Here is a 24,779-nt window from a genome sequence, read left to right on the forward strand (position 1 = left end):
TGAAATCCATAATGTATTTATGTCACCTGATGCGAAATCCATATTATATGCCATATAAATATTTATAAAGAGATTGTCTATATGCTATATATATATAAAGGGACGCAGGTGACTCTGGTGGATAACAAGCCCTATGATCTGCTATCAGCAAGCAGGAACCCCAAGAAAGCCAGTGACTGGGTACAATTCTATTCTAAACCTGAAGGCCTGAGAAATCAAAGTCCAATGCTATAAACTCCAATCTAAGGAAGAGGGATTTCGCAACTTGAGTAGCCAAATGGAGAATTCTTATTTTCTGCATCTTTTTGTTTTATCAGGACAGCAACCGAATGATGCCTACCTGTTCTGCATTTATTTGCCTTACTCAATATACTGATTGAAACCCCCAACTTCTTTAAAAACAAAACAAAAAACCCTCCCAGGCACACCCAGAAGTCATGGTTAGTCAGATTTCTGGGCATCCCATGACCCAGACAAGTTGTATGTAAAATTAACCATCACACAGATTTAACAGAATTCTTATTAAAATTGGAATGCTTTTGTAGGTAGGGACAAATTATTTACTATATGTGAGAAAGAAAAAGAATTAGAGTAGATAAATCCATTTTGATAAAAAGAGAACATGATGGCAGAAATGAGTGTGTCCAATCATCATGCCTCTGTGATGCCGGGGTGGGAAAACATTCTGTTGTAGATTAGCCTGCAAATTCTCCACTGAAGCGAGAAGGAAGACCGAGTGGGAAATAGGAAAAACACAACTGCATTTTGATTATATTTGTAGCTCAGCAGCAGTTAAAACTAGCTTATATTATTATTTTAGTTTCCAATTTTCCATAACAAAGACTAAAGTAAACAAAAATAAATATTTCTGTGTGCACAGGAAAGAAAACCAGAAAGTACCTACATTAAATTACTAATACTATTTATCACTCAAATGTAGAACTGAGATGGAAGGGAAAGGGAACCTCTTGCTTGATAAAATAAATTTTTTATGAATATATATTTACATATAGAGGGAAGGCTAGGAACAATAATAAAAGCATTAGGAGCATATGCTCTCTTCTTAAAATGAATCCTTTTCTAAATTAGTTGATAATATAGTAAAGAAATTTTGTAAATGCATACAACTTTAAAGATTCTCAAATATTGCTGGAAATTTACAGGAGAGTTGGTTACATAATAAGTATTGTGAAATGAAAACTGAGAATCTTATATAAAACTCGACTCAGAGCTTATTGTTTTCATTAGAGAACATCGGTTTCTGTGATCAAATCACTTAGATAATACCTCAACACAGCATGCTACCACTGCATGAAAACAAGTTTGATATTTCTAGACCAATGTGGCTGTTAATTCCTAGATCTTACAATTTTTTTTTAGAAAAAATACAATAATTTAAATGCCTGGCTTGCTTGTCTGCCAAATTTACATTTTTTAGGTCATCAGAATACAAGTGGACAAATTATGAACTGGAAATCTCAAACATTCGATCCAGAAGAACAAATTCCTTGCAGGTTCAGTTGTTAGTATTGATCTTGAGAAAGTCACTCCACTTCATAGCCACTAGGGCTCAGTCTCTTCTCTAGGATGGAAATGAATGCCTTGTAGAAAACAGAATCATCACAGGGCATCTCAGCTGATTCTGAGTAAAAACAGGCAGGTCTACAGTGATCTGTAGTCTCTTAAAGACAAAATTCACTACCCTCCCCCCCAAAAAAATTTATAGAAGATGGGAAAGGAACCAGTCAAGGACATTTTTTTTTTTATTGTTGGCTTGATTTGGTTTTCTCATTTCCCTTTCTCCTTGGCAAGATTGGGGGGAATTGTGCTAACGATGTCTAAAAGAAAACAATCATTAATTTGGGAAGATGGTGGATACCACACAAGCACCGTGTGCCAGCATCTCCAGGGAACAAACTAGAGGAAGTTGGTTAGCGACTATCACGAAGCGAGTGTGATGGCTAAAAATATCTAGTTTAACAGCCAAGTCAAATAAGAAACTTCACAAAACAGAAAAGACGGGGGACAAATCCCAGTCTCTTCCAGAAAGACTAGCGGGTATGTGGCTCCCCACCCCATCACCCAGTGGAGGGTACTAAGCAGAGCCATGCTTTACTTGTACAGTCTTGGGAAACTGCACTCCACTCCCAGCAATATGCATGTAAAGGGGAGGAGGGAGGAATGGAGAGACAATGTGTGTGTAGTTACAGAAACAACTTCTATGTGTACTAACCTGGACGGTCACTAAGATGCCACTTAAAAAGACCCTGCTGATCCAGCCACTTGGTTACACCGGACACACTGAGAACGACACCCTGTGTTCTAGGGTAACTCTGAACACAGAGTCAAGAGGAAAGAAATTACGAATCAGAATCATAGCCAGCCAGATCCATTAAGTGTGGCCTTGTCAGGTCTGTGCAGCCAGGCCGTTCTCACAGGGAAGAAAATTTGGGAGCCAGAGGTATAAGCTACACCCCCGAATCACTTTCCTGCCCACAGAAAGCATAAGTATTCTCTTCTTCTTGGGTTAATCAGTGATCTGAGAAGGGGAACAACTACTTCCCACCAAGATGCTGCTCTGGGACAAAGCTTGTATGAGCTACTGGGGCCCAGTGTACGATCTTTTGCTCTCTTGGCACAGGTGTCTCCTCTCCTCTCACAGAGAACATGGCCTGCCTTGGCTGGGTGACCAGTTCTGGTTTCCCTCTTGATCTATGGGTATACACAGATCTGAGCTGCAGACTGCCATTTCCCATAGAGGCAGGAAAGAGACCCCAGCCAACAAGATGGCCATTACTTAAAATCCCTAGAGACATTTGAAGCATCAAGTTCATCTTCTTTGTTTATCCTACAGGCTAGGGTCCTGGGTTAACAGTCACATTCCCAAGAACCTCAACAAGGAATGAAAACATTCATGAAATATTTACATTGCTGTCAGAGGTGTAAATAGTTCCACAATAGAGTCTACCTATCTCTAGGTGAACTTTGAGTCTTAATCCTACAAAATGTGATGCCAATGTCTTAGCCCAGAGTGGTGAAATCACCAAAAATCAACCCATAAAGTCACCAATTCCCAAAGAACAAAACCCAGAAAACATTTTGGAAAATATTTTTTAATTATTTGAAATATACTTATGTACAGTTTTAAGTACAAACATATTAATGAAACACCTGTAGTTTCAATTCTTGGGAGATGGAAGCTGGGGAATTACAAATTTGAAGTCAGGCTGGCCTACATATCAACCCTGTCTCAGAAAAACAAAAACAAACAAAATGCAAGAAAGAGGGGGCAAGAAATTTATTTACTTTTTAAAAGGATAATTATTTAGAAGCAAAAATGGCAGATCTCGTCATAGATCACTTGGACAATAAAACAGACAATAATGTCATTCCTTCATCTCTAAGAACAAATGCTATAAAGCAACAGTAGCTATTACAACAGCAAACAGACCAGTAACATTCAGAAAGAAAGATGTGGAAAGGCAGAAGGGACAAAGTATACCTCACGCGGCACTGGCCAACTTCCTGATGGGATGGGCCACGGTGGAAGATGAGCCACGGAGACAGCCATCACCTTGACAGAGCATTAGTGTTCTGGAAATTTCACTGAGGACCTCAAGCCTGCTAGGTTAGCACTCCACAGGGAGCTCTTCCACAGATGCTATGGATTAAAAACTAACTTTCTAAGGTGCTCTCCCCTTCTCCCTCTTTCTCTCCCCCGTTTTCCTCTCTCCCCCTCTCTGCCTCTCCCATTTCTCCATCTCCCTCCCCTCCTTCTCTCTACGAATGGTGTGCATGAAGCAGGTGTGTTTGAGACATGGCCTCTTTCTGCGACCCAGGCTGTCCGCTCACAGGCCTTCTGTCTTTGCCTCCAAAGTACGGGATTCCAGGCATGTCCCCACTACACCCTGCTCTCTGTGCCATCTGCAGACACAGACGATGCCTACGTGCACACTCAGCCTTGTGATTGTGGACTCTCAAGTCATCAAATTTGCCCAAACTACGAAACAGATTAGCACTGCCTAGCAGCCTTTTCATAATTTATACCTCCAGCACTGGAAACGATGGGAAGATAAAATCTATAGCACAGTAAACTGGAAAAAACAATAGTACTGACTGTCTAAACTTGTGGGGGGAAATTAAAACAAAAACTGGACATCTGGAAAGATGTGTAACCAGTATAGACTATGGGCAGGTACACAGAGGTAGTCTGGAATGGCTGGCCGGTTTTCAAGATCATTAACTAGTTTGGCCTTGCATTGTGATGCGCAACTGTTCCCCCCACCCTTGTATGGCACAGCCTTTCTGGAACACCAGCCTTTCTGGAACACCTGCCATTATTTTGTTTAGGTACTGTGCTGTCCATCTCGAGATTTGTCAACAGTTTTCTGTGCACCAACGGACGCATTCATTCCTCTCCCATTTTCCATTACATCTTCTACATTGTTTTGAGTATGGAGAAATCCACCGACCCTTGATCATTTCAGGATTTCGACCTGATCACACCATCGTGAGTGAGATCCATTCATAAAGCCTGGGCTTTTCCTAGCAGAGCTCTCCTCTCCCTGGCCCATCTCTGATGTTGCTTCAGAGGAAGCCAGGTGAACTCAGTGGTGCATCACTTGAGGTTTTGGAGAATAAATAACCGTATTTAAAAAAGATGTTTGAAGGAAAAGTTTGTAATATCTTAATTTGAGCTCACTCCCTAGGAACATAGCAATTTCTGTTTATTTCACAGTTACCAGGTCTGGAGGTGGAGATGGGGAGGGGGCAGACGGACAAAAAGTCCAGCTAAATTTGAATTTTTATAAAGTGTAATTTCTGTAGGAATATCCTTTGAAATATTTGGGGAATGTACTTATTTAATGAGACTTACTTAAACTAAGCAGTATTATGTTCATGCGGGATTTGGCTTTTAGAGTAATTTACCATTTTAAGCAATACTTGAAGGGAAAGCTATCTAGTGTCAGTAACATTTCCAGTACAGAGCTTGGCATCTGAGAAGTTCTCAAGAGCAAGAAAGAGACGGGTAGGAGTTGCCTTAGAAATCAACCACAGACAAAAAAGAAATTCCCAACCAGAGCATATTAGCTCCTGTGGGTGCTGAGGCAAATTACCACAAACTTGGTGGTTTAAGATAAGGCAGAGTCATGCTCACATGGTTTTAGAAGCCAGAAGTCTAAAATCAAGGTATCCACAGACTGTGTTACCCCTCAGGAAACTTGAAGGGAGAATATATTTCTCTCTTCTAGCTTCTGTTCACACCAGTATTGCTAAGTTTGTGATTACTATTAGCTAATGGTTTTGTGTGTTAGTATGTCACATAAGGGCACGTTCTCCCAAGCACACATTGTACATGGAGTGTATTCCCCTCCGTGCCTCTGTGCCCTTCCCTTGCTAAGTTCCCCTTCTCCTATTGCTCTCCTATTGGTCCCCTATTTTCGTCTAGATTCTCATTCTCTCTCTCTCTCTTTTCGCTCTCTCTCCTCTCTCTCTCTCTCTCTATCACACACACACATGCAATCTATATAATTTTCATGTAGCTATATTAAAAACTAAGAACCACAAATGCCAAATTAGGGAATATGTGATATTTGTTTCCCTGAGACAATCTTAAATCGCTTAATGTGATCATTTCCAGTTGTGCCCATTTTCTGCAAGTGACATAACTCCCTTCTTATGGATGAGAGCATCCCACTGTGCGTACAGACCACACGGTCTTCATGCATTTCTCAGTTGCAGGATGCTTGCGATGGTTCGTACTCAGCTGTCGTGAGCAATGCTGCAGTAACTGTGATGTGAAGCACCTTTGTGGACGCTGACTTGGAGGGCTTCAGGGAGGTTCCCAGGAAGGATACTCAGATGGAGTTGCTGTTAGGTGTTCAGAACTCGCCACACCATCTCCACAGCAGCCGGACAGGTCTGTGTTCCCACCAGAAGCAAGTGAGGGCTCTTTTTGTCCAGATCCTTACAGAGTTTTCAGTGATTTGCCTTCATGATGGTTGCTATGAAACTGGGGTGTGGGAGCCCACAGAAACGGGTCCACTTCATCTTGGCCAAATGTCAGAAGCCAGTTTCCCCCCAAAATTATTACAGGAACCATCGCCCTGAGGGGTCTGCAAAGAGTTCCACACCCTAACAATTGTTCTATTGACAGAGCCTACCCCACACCCAATTATCTGTTAATAGAGAGCTATCTGTTAGTGGAACCTGCCCCACACTCCAATTATCTAGAGAACTAGGTGTGTCAACTTGTGACTTCCTGGCCGAGGAATCGCGAACTGACCTATCGTAACCTCCTGGCCTATGTGACCAACGTGAACCATACGGCAAGAGCCCAGGTCCCTGTGCCCCCCCCCAATTCCTTATCCTACATAAGCTGTAACCCTGACTCTAATAAACGGAGGCTTTGACAAGAACCCTGCTTGGCCTTCTTCCTCTTTCCCCCCATATCTTCCAGATTGCGCCTCTCCGGGACCCTGCCAGGCGGGTTACATCCCTAGACTCAGTGACCCGCCAAGGCAGTCTACAGCCAAACATGTGGGGGCCCACAGAAGTGGGTCTGCTCCACCTTTACTGACCATGTGGGGGTCTACAGAAGTGGGTAAGCTCCACCTTGACCAAACATGTGGGGGCCCACAGAAGTGGGTCCACTCTACCTTGCCTGAGAGTCAGAGAGTTTAAGCCTATCTTTTCCTTTTAAAGTTATTGACAAGATATCTGACCAAAGGTGTGGCTACAAACAAGATTTGTTGACCTAGGGTGTTTTGGTGTTTTGGGTATTGAGATGACTCCCAGGGGTGGATCCGGTCCACGCTGACCAAAGGTCGGAGAATTTAAGCCTATTTCTGTTCCTTGGAGGTTTGACCCGGGGAGTGGCTGCCTACAGAATGCTTGGTTAAGGTGTAGTTGCTGCACGTCCTGCCTAAACAAAATGCTTAACTTAGGATAGAGTGGCTTAATGGTTCAGGTACTGAAGCAGGTGATTGCTTTGCTTATTCATTGTGTAATGTTAAATCAGTCTTTTGCTTTCTTCCCTGTCCCCTTTTTGGCTTGGGGTGTATAAGCGTATGGAAAATAAACATGTGCATATTCAGTATTCACTAGATTGCCCTCCCGATTCTAGTCTACGTCTCTGTATTTCTTCCATATCTCTTTTTCCTTACCTAATTTTTCTAATCCACACACCCCTACCTTGGAATGTGCAAACCCCATTGAATCTGGACCCCAAAACTGGGATGAGATGGAATCTCAGTGTTTGAATTGCAGTTACTCCAATGGCTAGTAAGGCTAAACATTTTTCTCACGTCTTTCCTGGCCATTTGTACTTCATCTCTTATAAACAGTCTGTCCATTTCATTAGCATACATATTGCATGGGTTGCTTGAGTTCTCGTTTAGATTTTTAAACTCTTTGTGTATTACATATATCAATCCTCCATCATAGTGAAGAGTTTCTTCCATTCCATTCCGTAGGCTGCCTTTTAACCTGATTAATGGTCTTTTTTTGCTATAGTTCCATTCCTCAACACATGAATGTCTGGTATTGGCAGCATCATTTGTTGAAGAGGTTATCTTTTCCCAATATGTGCTTTTTGACATTTTTTTCCCAAAATTAAATGGCTGTGACTATAAAACCATATTCTATTCTGTTAATCTACACAAAAGATCCTAAAGACTCTACCAGAAGCTACTAAGATCTGACCAACACTTTTGGTCAAAGTGTCAGGATGCAAATCAACATGGAGAAATTAGTAAGCTTCCAGTGTACTAATCACAAGCAGTTTGGGAAAGGTACTTCCACTCATGATAGCTTAAAAAATACCTCAGAATAAACCCAACCAAGGAAGTCAAAGACCTCTGCAATAAAAACTTTAAAGCACTGACAAAACCATTGAAGAGGATATTAGAAGATGGGAGGATCTTCATGTTCGTGAATGTTATGAAGATGCCTGTTTAATGGTCTGTCCTCAGAGGCAGCTTCCGTCTCTCCCTTCTCTCCCCCCTCCTCTCTCCCTCTCTTTACTCTTCTTCTCCTCTTCCCTTCCATAACCCACTAAATAAATATCCAGCCTCACTATTCATGGTGCGCCTATCCATGTCTCTGTCTCTTGCCATCTGCAGCATATCTTCCTGCCTGGTACCAGCCACCTTCGGAGACCTGTGGTGTGGTACATGGCATGCTCATCTATCTGTCTCTCCTCATAGCCTGCTGAAGCCACTTGGGGAACTGCGCCATCCTTGCCTGGGACTGGCTGCTCTAGCCACCACCTAGCCTGCTGCATTTCTGTTGCAGCAGCTGCCAGGGATCCTGCAGCATTTTTTAATTAATCCATTTCAGCCTGCCCTCTTGAAAGCAGATATAGTGCAACCTCATTCAAAATTCCAATGTCATTCACTATAGAAATAGAAAGAAGAACAAAAGTAAAAACTTACAGATCTTACAAAAAATCTCATATATTCAAAGCAACCCTGATGAAAGAGACTGATCTTGGAGCTCTTACCATTTCTGGTTTCACAGAGGAGCCTGCCTTAGAAACAGCAAGAGAGAAGGAGACACACAGATTGGTGAGGAACAGACTTGAAGGTACAGCCATAAGGGCTTGCTGCTGAGTTCTAGTCAAAGGAGTAGAGAGAGGAGACCACGGAGTAGCTCTGTGAAACCTTGCATTCTTCTAGTGTGTCAGACCTACTGACAAGTAGCTAGCCTTTGAAATAACAGCCATTTCTTTCAAGCTCTAATGTTGGGCCCTGACGTTCTTTCATAAATAATTACTATTTATTAGCCAAATAAGTAAGGTTATAAATAATGGCTAACTGCTAGTCAGCAGCCAATTGTTGGCCTATGATGGAATTAGCTAAGACTCTCCAATCACAGGCAATGAAGGAACAGGTTTGGCTTGTCATGAGCAGCAGTTGATGGAGTAGGTACACTCTTCAAGACAGACATACTCTTTTTCTTCTGCTCGAAATGGAGTTTTAACAAAGGCACCATACTTCAGAGCAGGGTTGTAAAGCACAGATGAGACATTGGTGAGGTGAAGGATGATGACCCGGCTCGCACCTGTTGACACTGCCAAACTCTCACTCCTGGGTCAGGGTTATGCAGCAAGTAGTATCTTTCAAGCCAGTGGTAAGAGCAACCTGGAAATGATTTGTACATTGATGTTCTCCATCACCCAGTGTTCATCAATAAAGACCAGATGGCAACAGATCAATGACTCCGCAGCAGGCTGGGCAGAGATAAGTGTGATGAAGAGAACTCTGACAGGGGGCAGTGGGAGACAGGCTCCATTCTGGGTTCTGTCACTATTAGCTGAAGTCAAGTGTTGTGAAGGGCAAATGAGACAATGCATGAGCCTCTCTGCAAGCATGGAAGATCCAGGTCTTTACGCTTAATACAGGTTCAAGATTTTTTTTTTACCAAATTTAATTAAATATTCATAACTAATATAGCTATAAAACAGCAGATTTATCTAGCAAGTCATGATGGATTAATCCCTGGGGATTCATACCTGGATTCCCCAATCTATATTCAGATGGTGTTAATCAGGAACAGAACGGACAGCTCCATCTGTCCTCAGCCCAACACACAGGACTCTCTGGCCTCTAGCATGATATATCAGGGTCATACAGCCTCAAATATTTTGCAGAAAACTTCATTAAAATGTCAAATTTAACATGAAAGACATTTATAGCCTGGAATTAAGACTTGAAAGAAATAACCATTACTTCAAAAGCAAGTAACTATGGGGTCTGATTGAAACAATAATAAAGTACAATGGTTCTTAGAGTCTTTATATAAAATAACATTTTACTTGGAGCTTTTTTGGTCAAGTGAATTTCACATCCTGGATCCAGCCTCCAGCCACATGGATCCTCTGAGCTCTAACAGTTTAGCATTAGAAAGAAAATGGTACAATCTATTGACCTGTCACATACAGCATCGTATAAGCACAGAAAGCAGTACAATTATAAATACAAACATCTTCTTCCCCACCAGTCTCATCAATTAAAATTACTCCCTAAGAAGGTAAGCTAACAAGCCACCATCCTAAAAGATACACTACCAGCAATAATGGCAGGACTCCTCCTCTCATATCATAGAGATTGATCTGAGAGTTGTGGCCACATCTTCGTTTACTTTCAAAATTCCGAACTCTGTCTTCCTTTTTGTTTTCATATGGTCCTATGTTTTGATAGAAAAGATTAAATTTTGTATGTGATTTAAAATCAGTATCTTCTGAGACTATGTTGTTGGTGGATTTGGATCATGTGTGTCACACAGTATTTCATCATAGAACATTTCTCTGACTATGCATCTTTGAAATAATTTATCCTAACCACGACTATTATAGCAGCTTTTTTAGCATTTATGCATATTAACATCAAAATCTACTGATTTGTTGTGGTGATATTTTGTTTGTGATATAACAAATAAAGCTTGCCTAAAGATCAGAGTGTGGAGCTAGCCACACTAGCTAGCCATAGAGGTCAGGCAGTGATGGCATACTCCTTTAATCCCAGCAGTTGGGATCTGTGAATTCAAGGTCACCATGGGCAACACAACATTAATCCAGGCAAAAAGAGAAACATAGCTAGGTGGTGATGGCTCACACCTTTAATCCCAGTATTTGGGACTCCCAAGCCTTTAATCCCAGCACTAGAAGGGTGGAGACAGGAAGAGTTATGGCTGGGCAGGGAGAGGAATATAAGGCAGGAGGAGACAGAAGCAGATGGCATTCAGTCTGAGGATTCACAGAGACAGGATTATACCCCCTTCAGTCTGAGGATTCAGTAGAGGTAAAAGGTCTCTCTCATGGCTGGCTGCTCTGCTTCTCTGATTTTTCAGCTCCTACTCCCTAATATCTGACTCTGGGTTTTTAGTTATTTAAACCAATAACCATGTCAGAAAAGAATAATGTTGGAAAATGGATGAAAATATTTGAGGTGATTGAAATGGATAGAAATAGCCATTCCTGGGTCTGAAAAGGTGGTTCAGCTGTTAAGAGCACTCATTGATCTTCCAGAGGACCACCATTTGATTCCCAGCACTCACACAGCAGCTCACAACCTGCTGTAACTTGGGTTCCATGGGGATCTGGTGCTCACTTCTGGCCTCCACAAACATTGCATGCAAGTGGCACACAGACATATATGTAGGTATATACATATTATATGTCATACACATAAATATTTTTAAAATCAGAAAAAAATATTGAAAGACTCTAAATGCATTTGTAAGCCCCCTCAACCCTAAGACATTTTTCTAAAACCTTACACTCACTCTGTCTTGGAAATGGGACAGTTGTCCACACGCACACATGCTGGACTGCTCATCCTCCTGTGTCCTTGTGGATAATCTTCAATCATAACTCCATTCTGGGAATTGAAGCAAAGACAACCCACAGAAGTGGGGCAGTGGTGGCGCACGCCTTTAATCCCAGCACTTGGGAGGCAGAGGCAGGCAGATCTCTGTGAGTTCGAGAACAGCCTGGTCTACAAGAGCTAGTTACAAAACCACAGAGAAACCCTGTCTTGAAAAACAAAAAAACCACCACCAACAACAACAAAAAAGACAACCCACAGATGTTGACTCAGTTCCTGATGTATTGATTTAGTCACTGGAACAAGGTCAGGATGGCCCATAGACGCTCCCCCTTATCTCACCCAATCACGCAGCTATTCTCCTGCCCTGGAATAGACCAATCACAGCTAGTAACCCTTTGAATAAGCCAATCCAATAAGTTGAAAAACAACCTTCAGGATCCCCCCTGTGTCTGTGGCTTTTCACTTTAAAAGATGGGCTGTAATAGCTATCAGATGTCCTTCATATCCCGGACCTGAAGGGCCCTGTCATGACAGAATAAAAAATCCTCTTGTTTTTGCATCAATTGTGGTTGTGTGAGTGGTATCTGGAGCAATTCATCCCTAATGTTTGGACTTCAAACTTTCCTTTTGTCCCAAAGATCTTCTGTCTCTTCAGAGCCCAGGACTAGCCTCTCACACTACTCCCAGGATTGCCCCATGCCCCATGCCAGGATCAGCTCCCAAACCACATCATCTCTAAAGTCTTCAAGTAGGAAGGGGAGACCCTGTGCTATATAAACCCTAACTTTTCAAACAGTAATGTACATTACAACATCAGAAAGTGGGGATCACTGGCCTTGGGCCCTGGAACTTGCTTTTCTATCAACCTCAGAAAGCTGTGTTAAGTTACAGTAAGAACATTACCAGACTTTGCATTTCCAATCCTGTCCCATTTTCCCGCTCCAGTATGACTTCATCTTTCTAGGCAAAGGGGCCTTTCCTGGCCCAGTAGCAGTGATTTTCACACTGCCTGGGTGCTAATGGGCTGGCTGGCTGGCAAGTATGCTGTCATTATTTATTCATTACCCCTACTTGAATATCATAGCCTGCCTGCTACCTGAGAATGAGGCCTGTTCCAAAGTTTGAAAGTTGGATCCTTGAGTTGTTGTCAAGCCTCATTCAAGGCTATACAAGCAGCATTCTCCACCATTCACGTCCCTTCTGGGTGGATCTGTTGGCTTTAGCCTTGCTCAACTCAGAGTGGACACTTTAACAAAATATTGACACCATAATGCCTTGTTTTTTTTAACATAACTTAGGGAGAATGGACTAATATGGGACAATGGTCTTGTACCCTGTAAAAATTTGTCACTTGTATTGCTTTAATAAAACACGAGGCAGGAAGTATAGGCTGGACAATCAGAACAAGAGAATTCTGGGAAGATGAAAGGTTCAGTATGCAGTCATCACCCAGATGCAGAGGAAGCAAGATGAGAATGCCTCACTGATAAAAGGTTCCACTCGCATGGCTAACACAGACATGAATTATGAGTTAATGTAAGATGTAAGAATTAATTAATAAGAAGCCTGAGACAATATGCCAACCAGCTTATAATTAATGTAGACCTCTGTGTGTTTCTTTGGGACTAAATGGATGTGGGACCAGGCAGGACAAAAACCTCTGTCAGCAAATGGTACCAACATGGGCAACTATATCCACATAAAACCTGAGAGAGCTTCAGAAGGGATTCTAGACACAAAAGAACAGAATTAAGCATAACTTTTTGGTGGCAGCATTTTACCAGATGGGCTTTGTTTGCTAGAGACAACCACATCTCATCTAAGAGAGGCTTTCTGACTCGGCTTTAGCTGCAAAAATCTTGCATCTCTTTTAAGAGGCTATGCCACCAACCACATAAATGGTGTTTATGAATAGCTGACCTCATGCTTATTAGTAGTGGCAGAAACCTTGAAACTCCATACAGTTTTGGCAATTAACCTGGCTACCACCAATACCTCCTCCATAAAGCTAGAATCTCAGAAAGCTAAGGAATGGAGTGGATCCAACCGTCAAAGCCATGGTTGTTACAGGAGGAAGGCCTGCTTGTTCATTCTGGCCACCCAGCTAGCTTAGCCCTGAAATAACCACACAGAAACTGTATTAATTAAAACACTGCTTGGCCCATTAGCTCTAACTTCTTATTGGCTAACTCCTACATCTTTATTTAACCAATTTCTATCAATCACCACAAGGTTGTAGCCTACCAGAAAAGTTTCAGCACGTCTACCTCTGGCCGAAGATCCATGGTGTCCCTCCCACTCTGCTTTTTTCCTCCCAGAATTTAGTTCTATCTTCTCCACCTACCTAAGTTCTGCCCTATCAGGCCAAGGCAGTAATTTTATTCATTAATCAATATAAGCAACACACAGAGGGGACTCCCACATCACATGGCTTTTATCCTAGCCATATTGTTTAGCAAATTAAAGACACATGTGGTCAGAAAAAGAGAGATATACAGTAAAGATAGATTCAGAAGAAAAAAAAACCTCTAAATGGTTTACAGTGTGTTTGAAAATATATGTAGGCTTGGTAGAGAAAAGAAAAAGGATAAAGTAAAAAGAGACAAAAAGAGAGAGTAGTTGGGTGTGTTGGCACACACCTTTAATCCCAGCACTTGGGGGGCAGAGGCAGGTGGATCCCTGTGAGTTCAAGACCAGCCTGGTCTGCAGAGCTAGTTCCAGGACATGCTCCAAAGCCACAGAGAAACCCTGTCTAAAATAAATAAATAAATAAATAAATAAATAAAGTTTAAAATAAAACCACATGATAATGAAAAATACACAGACAATCTTTATACTGTATGTTATTGTGTTGTCTTGGAATTGTTTGATGGCTAAGGAAGAAGCAACAGCTACTAAAAGATATTTGATTATAAATGCTGCTGGATTAATTGAACATATATATTTTTAAAATACCTTGACTTCAAAACATAAGTCAAAAGCTATGTTACGTTGGAGAAGAGGTTTTGCTTTTGTTTCCACAGGAAATGAGAGGTTATGGATTCATTCTGATTAAGAATTTTCTTTGGGTCCCCATAAGATTATCAGTGCCCCCAATCAGCAGGTAGTAGCCTAGAAAACTATACCCACATTCCCAAAGAATGGATTATGAATGTTTGTCTTTGTTTAGCATGTTGGTTACAAATTGTTATGGATAATGGTCTAGAAAAAAAGATAAACATTAAAGGTTAGATTAAGAGTTCTTGTTTTGAAAAGAAAAAAAAGGAGGCGGGAAGTACTGTGGGACAATGGTCTTGTACCATGTAAATATTTGTCACTTGTATTGGTTTAATAATACACTGATTGGCCAATAGCCAGGCAGGAAGTATAGGCGAAGCAAACAGAACAGGAGAATCCTGGGAAGAGAAAAGGCACAGACTGCAGTGGTCACCCAGATGAAGAGGAAGCAAGATGAGAATGCCTCACTGGTAAAAGATCCCACCACAAGAATTATGGGCTAATTTAAGATGTAAGAGTTAGTTAATAAGAAGCCTGAACTAGTAGAACAACCAGTTTATAATTAATATAGACCTCTGTGTGTTTCTTTGGGACTGAATGGATGTGGAATGGAGTGGGACAAAAACCTCTGTCAACAATGGGCAGTGCAACTCATGACTCCTCCTATTACAAATGATTAAGTAGATGAGGCATGGTGGCATGTGCCTGTAATGCCAGGACTGAGAAAGGAAGACTGAGCTAAGAGGATCATGGATTCAAGGCCAGGTTGGGCTACACAGCAAGACCATTTGATCTAGAGACAGGAATTCAATCCAATCTGATTTAATCAGAAACTTGTGTTTTATTTCTATTTTTTAAATTTACGTGTGTGTGTGTGTGTGTGTGTGTGTGTGTGTGTGCACGCACATACCATGTCATGCCTGTAGAGATCAGAGAACTATTTCTAGGAGTCAGTTCTCTTCCTTCACCACGTGAATCCTGGGCTCAAGCTCAGGGCATCAGGCTTGGCATCAGGTGCCTTTACCCACAGAGCCCCTCTATTCGACTTTTAAAAGAAACATAAAAGCAAATCCTAAGTTACAGAAACAAGCAGAAGTAGCTGCTGTGGTCAGGGTGCAAGACCAATAATAGCACAATTAAGGGAGAGTTTGTTAGAATGGAAATGTTCCCGGAAGCCAACAAGAGGGCAGAATTCAAGTTCTACTCAAAAATATTGAAATGGAAACTACTACTCGATGTAGAATAGCTCTTTGAGGAGCACAGCAAGGAACTGTACAATGCAGAGAGATGCTCTGCTTTTCAGTGGAGTGCTGGGTTCATGGGTAAAGGCAAGTGTGCATTTTAGAAGCATAATCTTTTCTGTCATTAAGTAGCATTGTTTTTATTTTTAATGTGTACTAGAATGTACCGCCATCCCTTTGTATCTGTAAAGAATTGTTTCCAGAACTTCCCACAGATGATGAAATCTATAGGTATTCAAGTCTCAAGTAAGATGGAAAAGTGTCTCACATAGCCTTTCCGTATTCTTCCAGATACTTCCATCATGTCTAGTTTAGTTATAACACCTGCTGGAGTGTGAATGCTGCATAACTGGTGATTATGGTGATTCATCAGGTCTAGGTTAGGTGTAACACCTGTCAGGGTGTAATTTGTAACTGGCTATAATGGTGTATCATCAAGTCTAGGTTAGTTATAATACCTGTTAGGGTATGAAAGCTGCATAACTAGTTATTATGGTGTATGTATAATCAAATCTAGGTTAGTTATAACACCTGCGAGGGTGTGATACGTAACTGGTTATTATGGTGTATCATCAGGTCTAGGTTACGTGTAACACCTGTCATGTTGTAATTTGTAACTGGTTATTATGGTGTATCATCAGGTCTAGGTTAGGTGTAACACCTGTCAGGGTGTAATTCGTCACAGATTATTATAGTGTATCATCAGGTCTAGGTTATTTACAACACTTGCCAGGCTATAACATGTAACTAGTTATTATGGTGTATCATCCAGTCTAGGTTAGTTATAACACCTACTAGGGTGTAATACGTAACTGGTTATTATGGTATATCATCCAGGATATGTTGATAAGAAACAATGTGTGTTCATCTGCAACTCTGATGAAATCCTTTTTGATTGACAGATGCTGGAATCTCTGCATGTGAAACCTGCAGACACTGAAGGTCAAGTTTACAGCTTTCATTGGTCTTCATACAAGTGACCATGCTCACTCATGGGTATATTTGGTTACCTAAAAGTCATTTTCAACTTACTTTTCTATTGTACTGGACATCTACAAAGTACTAGTTTCTATATTGTGTGTTAAAGAGTCAATGAAAGATAACCCAATTTCCAACTTTGCGAATTAAATTATTCATCAATATGTAACTTAGTAAGAATAATAAACCCACCAATAACAGTTTTTTGTGTATAAGCTGTAGATACAGTTGTCTTCACTCACTATTTCCTTACATACTTTTTTTCTTATATTTTTTTTTCCTTCTGCACATCTTGGTTCCACTCTTGTCCTTGGATGTCTAGTCACTCTAATTATATTTAAAAAGAGACTGTAGACCTGAAAGGTGAAGCCAATTGGCTTGGTAAGCACACGGCACTGCAGTTGTAACCACAGTGCAGGATGTCCACACCCTGAGATTTGCTGGCGTTTAAAAAACAAGGCAACAGCACTGAGACATTCCTAAACAGCCATTGCATGCTCTCCGTTAGAACTGAGGAGTCACATGGCCCAGACATGAAGCAAATGCCTCATGACTGTTAGAAAAAAGGAATCATGAAATTTGCAGGTGAACGGATGGAACTGGAAAATATTATATTGAATGCGATCATCCAAATCCAGAAAGACAAACTCCATATGTGCTTTCTCACCTATAGCTCATGTCTAGTTCCAAATCGTCATATGTAATCAGATATCAGGAACCCCTTGGGACAGGGTTACACAACTCTGTATTTTGATTGGTTGTAATTTTCTATAGTGGTCTCCTTCTGTTGCAAAGAGAAGTTTTCTTGATGAGGAGTGGAGACTATACTTATCTGTGAGTATAGGGACAAATGTCTATAGACTATTACAAGGGATTATGTTGACTTAGTGAATTAATGGTTGTAGGTTCTCCTCCCAAAACCATGGCTTCTCTAGCACTGAGTAGGTGGCTGAGTTTCCAGGCATGCTTTCCTTCTTGTTGAGCAGGTCTTAAGTCCAATTAGAGAGCTGTTGGTTACTACTACGGTATTTGGGCCATTATTGCATCCTTAGGGTTATTGTACCACGCTGGTTGTTAATATGGTTCATAGCTGTCCTAGCTGGGCAGGATTAGATGGTTTCCTCTCTCCTTTTAAGGTTCTGTAGTACCTCCTGATGCCATGAAAGCTAGTCCACAGAGATGGGGATTTCACGTCAGCTCTAGCTAAAGGGTCTCTGGGCCCTGTTACTGAAGTGCATGGTGTCTTTCACAATAGGGCTTACCCTCCACCTCTGGAGGTAATCAAGGACAATAGCAATAGGCTGTATGTTTTGACAGTCTCTTGGACAGGCCTAACCAACAACTCAAAAGAGGGTTTCTCATCTCTGGTTATTGTGGGTTTTGGTAGGTGGTCTCTCTATCTTGGAGGAACACTGTCAGCTCAAATGAAAAAAGTTCATATATATATATATATATATATATATATATATATATATATTCATTCATTCATTTTCTGGTCTAAATCTCTGCTTTATCTGAGGATTGATTTGAGGCATACAGCATTCTGCCTGCATGTATTCCTGCAGGCCAGAAGAGGGCAGCAGATTTCATTACAGATGGTTGTGAGCCACCATGTGGTTGCTGGGAATTGAAATCAGGACCTCTGGAAAAGCAGCCAGTGCTCTTAACCTCTGCGCCATCTCTCCAGCCCCTGTCTGTGGATCTTATTATAGAGCTTCCTTAAATCTCAAAGGAAAATAAACCCAGGTTATATAGACAATGCAGTAATACTATGGGAAAAGATTAGGGGGATGGAGACACCGTTCAGCAGGTAAGAGCATTCACTGCTGTTGCAAAGGACCAGAGTTTGATTCCCAGCACCCATTTCAGACAGCTCACACCCAACTGTAACTCCAGGACTAGGGGATACAGCTCTTCTTCTGGCCTCCATTGGCACTACCCAACCCCAACCTACACACACACACATAACTCACACATATACATAAAATGTTATCCTATTTTAAAGTATTTTAAAAGTCCCCTGTGAATGATACAAAGCAAAAAGTTTTGGCATCTTCTGTAAGAATCTGGAGTCCCTTGATGGCATTGTCCCCTCTGGTCTTTGGCACTGAAGTTAAGATACTCATCTGATACTCTCTTTAAAAACATGAAATCTAAAACTCTTCTTTTTCTTCATTTTATGCTTTTTTTCTTAACAAACATCAAGAGGAGGTTGCCGTGCCATTTTTTCATAATGAAACTTTCATAAGTGATTAAGAGGAACACGCAGAATTCCCTAACTGTTCCCATCTAAAATGATTGTCACACAGATCACCATCCCCTAAAGAGACAGCCATGAGGGGCTGGAAAAGTGTCTCAGTATAAGAACTATGCAAGCAAGAAGGCCTGAGTTCAAATCCCCATACCCATGCAAAAGCCAGGCATGCCTGCATGTGTTCACGTCTAGGCATGCCTACATGTGTTCGCATCCAAACATGGCTGTATGTGTTCATATCCAAGCATGGCTGCATGTGTTTGCATCCAGGCATGGCTACATGTGTTTGCATCCAGGCATGGCTGCATGTGTTCGCATCCAGGCATGGCTGCATGTGTTCATATCCAAGCATGGCTACATGTGCTTGCATCCAGGCATGGCTGCATGTGTTCGCAACCCCAGTGCTCAAAGGCGGAGACGGGTAGATTCTAAGGGCTCACTAACAAGTCAACTTCACTGAAACAGCAAAGCTTCAGGTTGAGTAAGAGTCTCTGTTTCAAAAACTCAGACAGATGGGACTGGAGCAATGGCTCAGTAGTTAAGAGCACTTGCTGTTCTTGCAGAGGACCCAGGTTCAATTCCCAGCACCTATATGGTAGCTCACAACCATTTTTTCCTCCAGTCCCAAGAGACACAGTACTCTATTCTAGTCTCTTCAGACACCAGGCATGCATATGGTGCACAGACATACATGCAAGCAAAACACCTACACATGTTAAAAGTTTTTAATCTAAAAATGTCAAAGAGTGTAATAGGAAGTAATGCCCTCCTCTACCCTCCATGTTCATGCATATGAGCATAAGCACATGCACATACAACATACACACATACTAAATACAGTCATGAAACATGCCATTAGACATTAAGAAAAACTTCATGGTTCTCATGAGAAAATTATTCTCGTAAGAAAAACAAAATTCCCCATGCATTTATGGTCTTTCAAAATCTATTTCTCTGTGTTCCACACTGTGCCAGATGCCTGACTGCTCGTTGTGATACAAGAGAGACAGTTTGGTACAGTTCCCATCACCCCCAAGAATATGCCACTCAATGCCATTAGGCATCAACTTTGAACATGTTTTTAAAAACGCACTTAGGAAAATCATTCCCAACTTTCCAAATGAGTCTTTAAGTTGAAATATTGTCTGTATCCTAAGCCAAGAATGGCATCTGTCCGTGCACAGACACAGGAGGCTTCCACATGTATTGAGGTGGCCTGTGAGGGGTTGAGGATGCACTGTGAGTCAAACAGCAGAAGTTAATCCTAATTAAATTAATTAAATTAAAATAAATGAGTATCCAGTCTCGAACCTTGATAGGCACATGCAAGGAGAAGCATAAAACGTTACAGGCCCTTGTGGCAGACATGCCCTGAGGCTGGGAAGGAGGGATTTTCTTGAGGAAGTGCTGCTTCGGCTGATGGCCAGAGAGGTTAGGTACAACCACAGAGGCAAGAAAGTAGGAAAGTTATTTCATGCAGAGAGGAGTGAGTGAGAGCATGTGTGTGTGTGTGTGTGTGTGTGTGTGTGTGTGTGAGTGTGTATGTGTGTGAGCGTGTGCATGTGTACCTGTATGCTGCGTGTGTGGAGGCCCATGGAGGGACCACGGCACATGTAAGGAACTGAGAGCAAGCTAACATGACTGGGGATTCATAAACCAAGAGGCTTGCTAAGGTTGGGGTGGTCAGGGACCAGATCACTCAGTGTCATCTTGGAAAAGGCTTTACTGATGGAGTGAGGACTGGAGAGCCATGCCCATGCTCTTTCTCCTCAGGGCTTTCTTGCTGGCTGGGAAGCATGGCTGTGAGGAGACTGGGAACAGGTGTATTAACTGTGTTTCTGCTGATCCTGAGAGGACCGCCCCTTTCAGGATTAACCAATTACATAGCTTCTCATTTTTCACCCCTCTCCCCCCCCACCCCAACATCTCTTTCCTCTAGTTTTTCTACCTAGGCTTCTACTCACTTTCCTCATCACTGAGAAACAATTACTGGCAATTAGCGACTATTCCCACGCTCCAGTGCCTGCCAGAATTGCCCTAACTGGCCAACCTTTAGTCTTCCTTGGCCAAACCGTCCTATGGAAACCACAACCAAGTCTACCCCCACTCCCAATCAAATCTGAGTGTCCTCATGTGCCCACTACATGGCATGCCATGCCTCCAGTTCTAGATACCTGTGTGTGTACAGTTTTCCCTTATGACATCTGACTAGAAACAGATTCATTTGGAAACACAAGAGCACTGTGCTGAGCGGGCTGTTTCCAATGGTCTAAACCTATGACGGTCAAGGGTAAAGAAGACTAACAATTGATGAACTGGACTTAGGTGTAAGGAAAAGGCAAAGTCGAGGATGATTCCAGAGCTTATGATTCTTCTTTTTTTCTATCTAGACAATGGTATCATTTACAAAGACAAAGTAAGAAAGAGGACCAAGGAGACAGACACACACACACACATACAGAGAGAGAGAGAGAGAGAGAGAGAGAGAGAGAGAGAGAGAGAAAGAGAGAGAGAGAGAGAATGATGAGCCCAATGAACTCTGAAGACAACCAGATGTCAGAGCTGCAGACAACTAGGCCGAAGCTCATAGGCAGAGGCCTCCACCACCCTCCCCTCCCTCGCTCCCTTAACCACTCCAAGATGGGGATTCCAAAGTAGAGCTATTTATAGACTGAGCACACCCCCCCCAACATACAGTATATCACACTTCTATTCAATGTAAATGACACTTTCAAATGAGGAACATTGCTATATTTATCTCTTACTGGTCATGAAAAATTAACTTTCATATGCTGTAGATGCTATTTGATACACATCTGTCTGCCTGCTGTGCATGTCAAACTCCAATCCATTCTGATAGTGAAATGTTCTCCAAACTTGAGTAAAATTGTCTTAAAGTACCCTTCATTCTATCGACTCCAAGACAGTGCTTTCTTTAGCATGACAATAAATCACATTGCCAGGTTTTCCTAACTTGGCTTAATAATTACATTTGGTTGGGTCACATTGGAATATGGGTCCCTGTCAGATTGGCCTTTAAATCCGTAGGATGAAGAACATGATTATTACGGGGGGGGGGGGATCTCAATTTGTTGTTATTTTTTTTTTTAATTAGTTGGGTTTCTTCAGTTTTAAGATCAAAGCAGGGAGAGAAGGAGGGTGAGAACAGTGTTTCCCCTTCTCTTGGAAGCTACAGTGCCTGAACTAACGACTCTGCTGTTTTTGGTATTGCCAAGCAGCCTTGGAAGGCTGTGCTTTGAAGCCCTGAGATGAGTGACTTCTGAAGTCATTGATGTCTGCTTTCCTTTTGCTGAAGGGGGCTGGGAAAAGGAGGAGGAGTCTGGCATGTCCTCAGAAAGGCTCCAGAGACTTATGGGAACTAGATATGCCTCCGGTTCTGGTTTCAGGTGTGAGGAGGCCACACCTCCTGCGGTGGCATCTGTGACGTAGGAAAGGTAGGTGTTCATCTGCTGCCAGTTAAGTAGAAAGGCCATCTGGTCTTTGTAGTTTCCTAACAGGACGCAAACAGACACAACCAGCAGCCTTTGGACGCTGGTGAGACTTAACACACACTTGAGAACGGCTGTCCTTCCAACAAAGCCCAAGGCCACACCTGGGGGAGGCGATGGGAAAGCTCTAAGCCTATTTTCTCTTGTTTCTCACTTGCACGAGGATGGGAGGGAGCACTAATAACACAGCTATGACGATAACTATGAATGGCAATAACCCGTAGGGCCCTCCCAATGCGATAGACACTGTCCCTTGGACCTTAGTAACATTATCTCAGCCTTCATTGTAACACAATAAGGTGCTAGCTTATACTAGGGTCATAAAAGAACAAATAATTAACTATAGATGCTAAAATATAAGGTGCACTGTGTTTTAACCCCCAAACTTATCTATCGGGAAGATAATTGCTCTATGTTCCATACATAATACAGTGCTGTGAGAGATACAGGGCGCTAAAATAAAATGACTTTTTAAAGAATACATTTGACTAAAATGGTCACAGTTTTTATTTGTTTTGTGGGGAGGGAGATACAGTCTCTCTCTATAACCCAAACCAGACTGGAACTCCCTGAGCCCACCTAGCCTCGAACTCAGAGTCCTCCAACTAAGCTTCCTGAGGTCTAGAATTACGATTTTTGAAAACCTGGCTAAAACTGGGTCTTTTAACAAGGCAAAGAAATTGAACACATATGCGTTAATTATTCCTCCATGGTAACAGGTGCAGCTCACGTCTCAAGTCATTTCAAGTCGCTGTAAGGGACCATAATGAACAACAGACAAGCCCTCTTTGTAAGGTTAGGCGAGTGTGTGTTCATGAGGCAGAAGAAAGTTGCTAGCGACACCACCAAGCAGAGTTAGAAAGTTTGCGTTCTCCTGAAGACGCACTTGAGTGCTGCGCAGGGGCTGTTCCAAGCTGTGAAATCACAGCATTGCAGGGGAAGCATTTGATTAAAGTATTTCATGACTTGTCAGACGGGGGGAAAAGCGATACTTCTAAATTAATGCTAGACTGCCTAAATCCGGATGCTAAAATGTAAGCATCAAGTATGTAAGCATCATTAATATCTTTTTGCTTTCCAGTAGATCTGTGTCCTGATGCAGAGGGTGAGCGAGGGGATGGAGATGAGTTGGTCTGACACCCTGACATCCTGTCCCCGTCACTCACCAACCTTTGTGGTGCTCCTCAGAAGTGCCAGCATGGGCTGGGCCCGGCAGGGGCCAGACACCAAGATTCAGGCATTCCTGTGCCTACTCCCCATGGCTCGGAAGCCTTGGAGGGTCCATAAAAATAAAAATGGTAGCAATTATATTCTTAATGCCGGGCCCCGTTCTGGGCGGTTGTTTTTAATCTTTAAATAACCCTTTGTTTTCAAAGCAAACTTCTAGTGTATAAATGAGCATTATTTCTATTTACAAGTGAAGAAACAGAGGCTTAAGGACTTAGTAAAGGCAAAATAATAACAGCCAAGCTAAGGTCCAGAAGCCCTGGAACTTGTGCCCATCACACATTCTTTTCTAGTGGGCTACATCACTCTGTTCTGCTGGCCTTTTTGTCCTTGGTGCTAATCTGTCCCTACAGGGGGATTAGGAAGGTGCATTCTTCTAGCTGAGGTAGAGCACGTGAATGGAGAGCTGGCATCTTTAGTGTAATCTCCCCGGGAATGCAGACTCCTACAGAGCCTCTCTGTAGAAGCCAGGAAGCCCATCTACATCCCAGGCTGCCCTTGAACTCACAGGTGCAGATACAGTTAGTGGATGGTCACCTACAGCCTCCAGAGTCTCTCTATGGAAGCCAGGAAGCCCACCCGCATTCAGGATGACCTTGAACTCATGGATGCTAATTCAGATAGTGCATGAACTTAGCTAGGAGCTGAAATTTTTGTTTTGTTTTCCTCTGTAGCTTTGGAGCCTGTCCTGAAACTCATTCTGTAGACCAGACTAGCCTCGAACTCACAGAGATCTGCCTGCTTCTGCCTTTGCCTCTGCTGGGATGAAAGATGTGTGTCACTACCGCCCAGCCAAGAACCAGATTTTAAACTCAGTGTGGCAGCAAATGCCTACAAAATCAGCACTTGGGAGGTAGAGGCAGGAGGATCAGCAGTTCAGGGCCAGCCTTGGCCACGTATCGTTTTTGAGTCTTGTCCAAACTACACTAGATTCATAAAACAAACCAAGAATCTAAGCCTGCACCCTTGTGGCCACAGGGACTGTTAATTCTCCCTGAGGGAAAAGTACCCAGCCTTATGCAGCCTAACATAAAACAGAGGCCCGAGTGGGGCACAGCCTCACAGCATACATAGGAGAAGAGAAAAAGGCAGAGCCAGTGCAACGGAGGACACATTGAGCAGGCCAGATCCACACGCCGGAGGTGTTTCTGACCTTCATGCATGCAGATCATAGACTGGCCACCAGGAAGCAAGAAGGAACAAAAGCCACCAACTTCTTCCCCTGACCCCACATCTGGATGTG

This window comes from Microtus oregoni, unplaced genomic scaffold (assembly GCF_018167655.1).
Source record: "Microtus oregoni isolate MIOR12 unplaced genomic scaffold, Mior012 000077F_ref0000221, whole genome shotgun sequence".
Taxonomy (NCBI): domain Eukaryota; kingdom Metazoa; phylum Chordata; class Mammalia; order Rodentia; family Cricetidae; genus Microtus; species Microtus oregoni.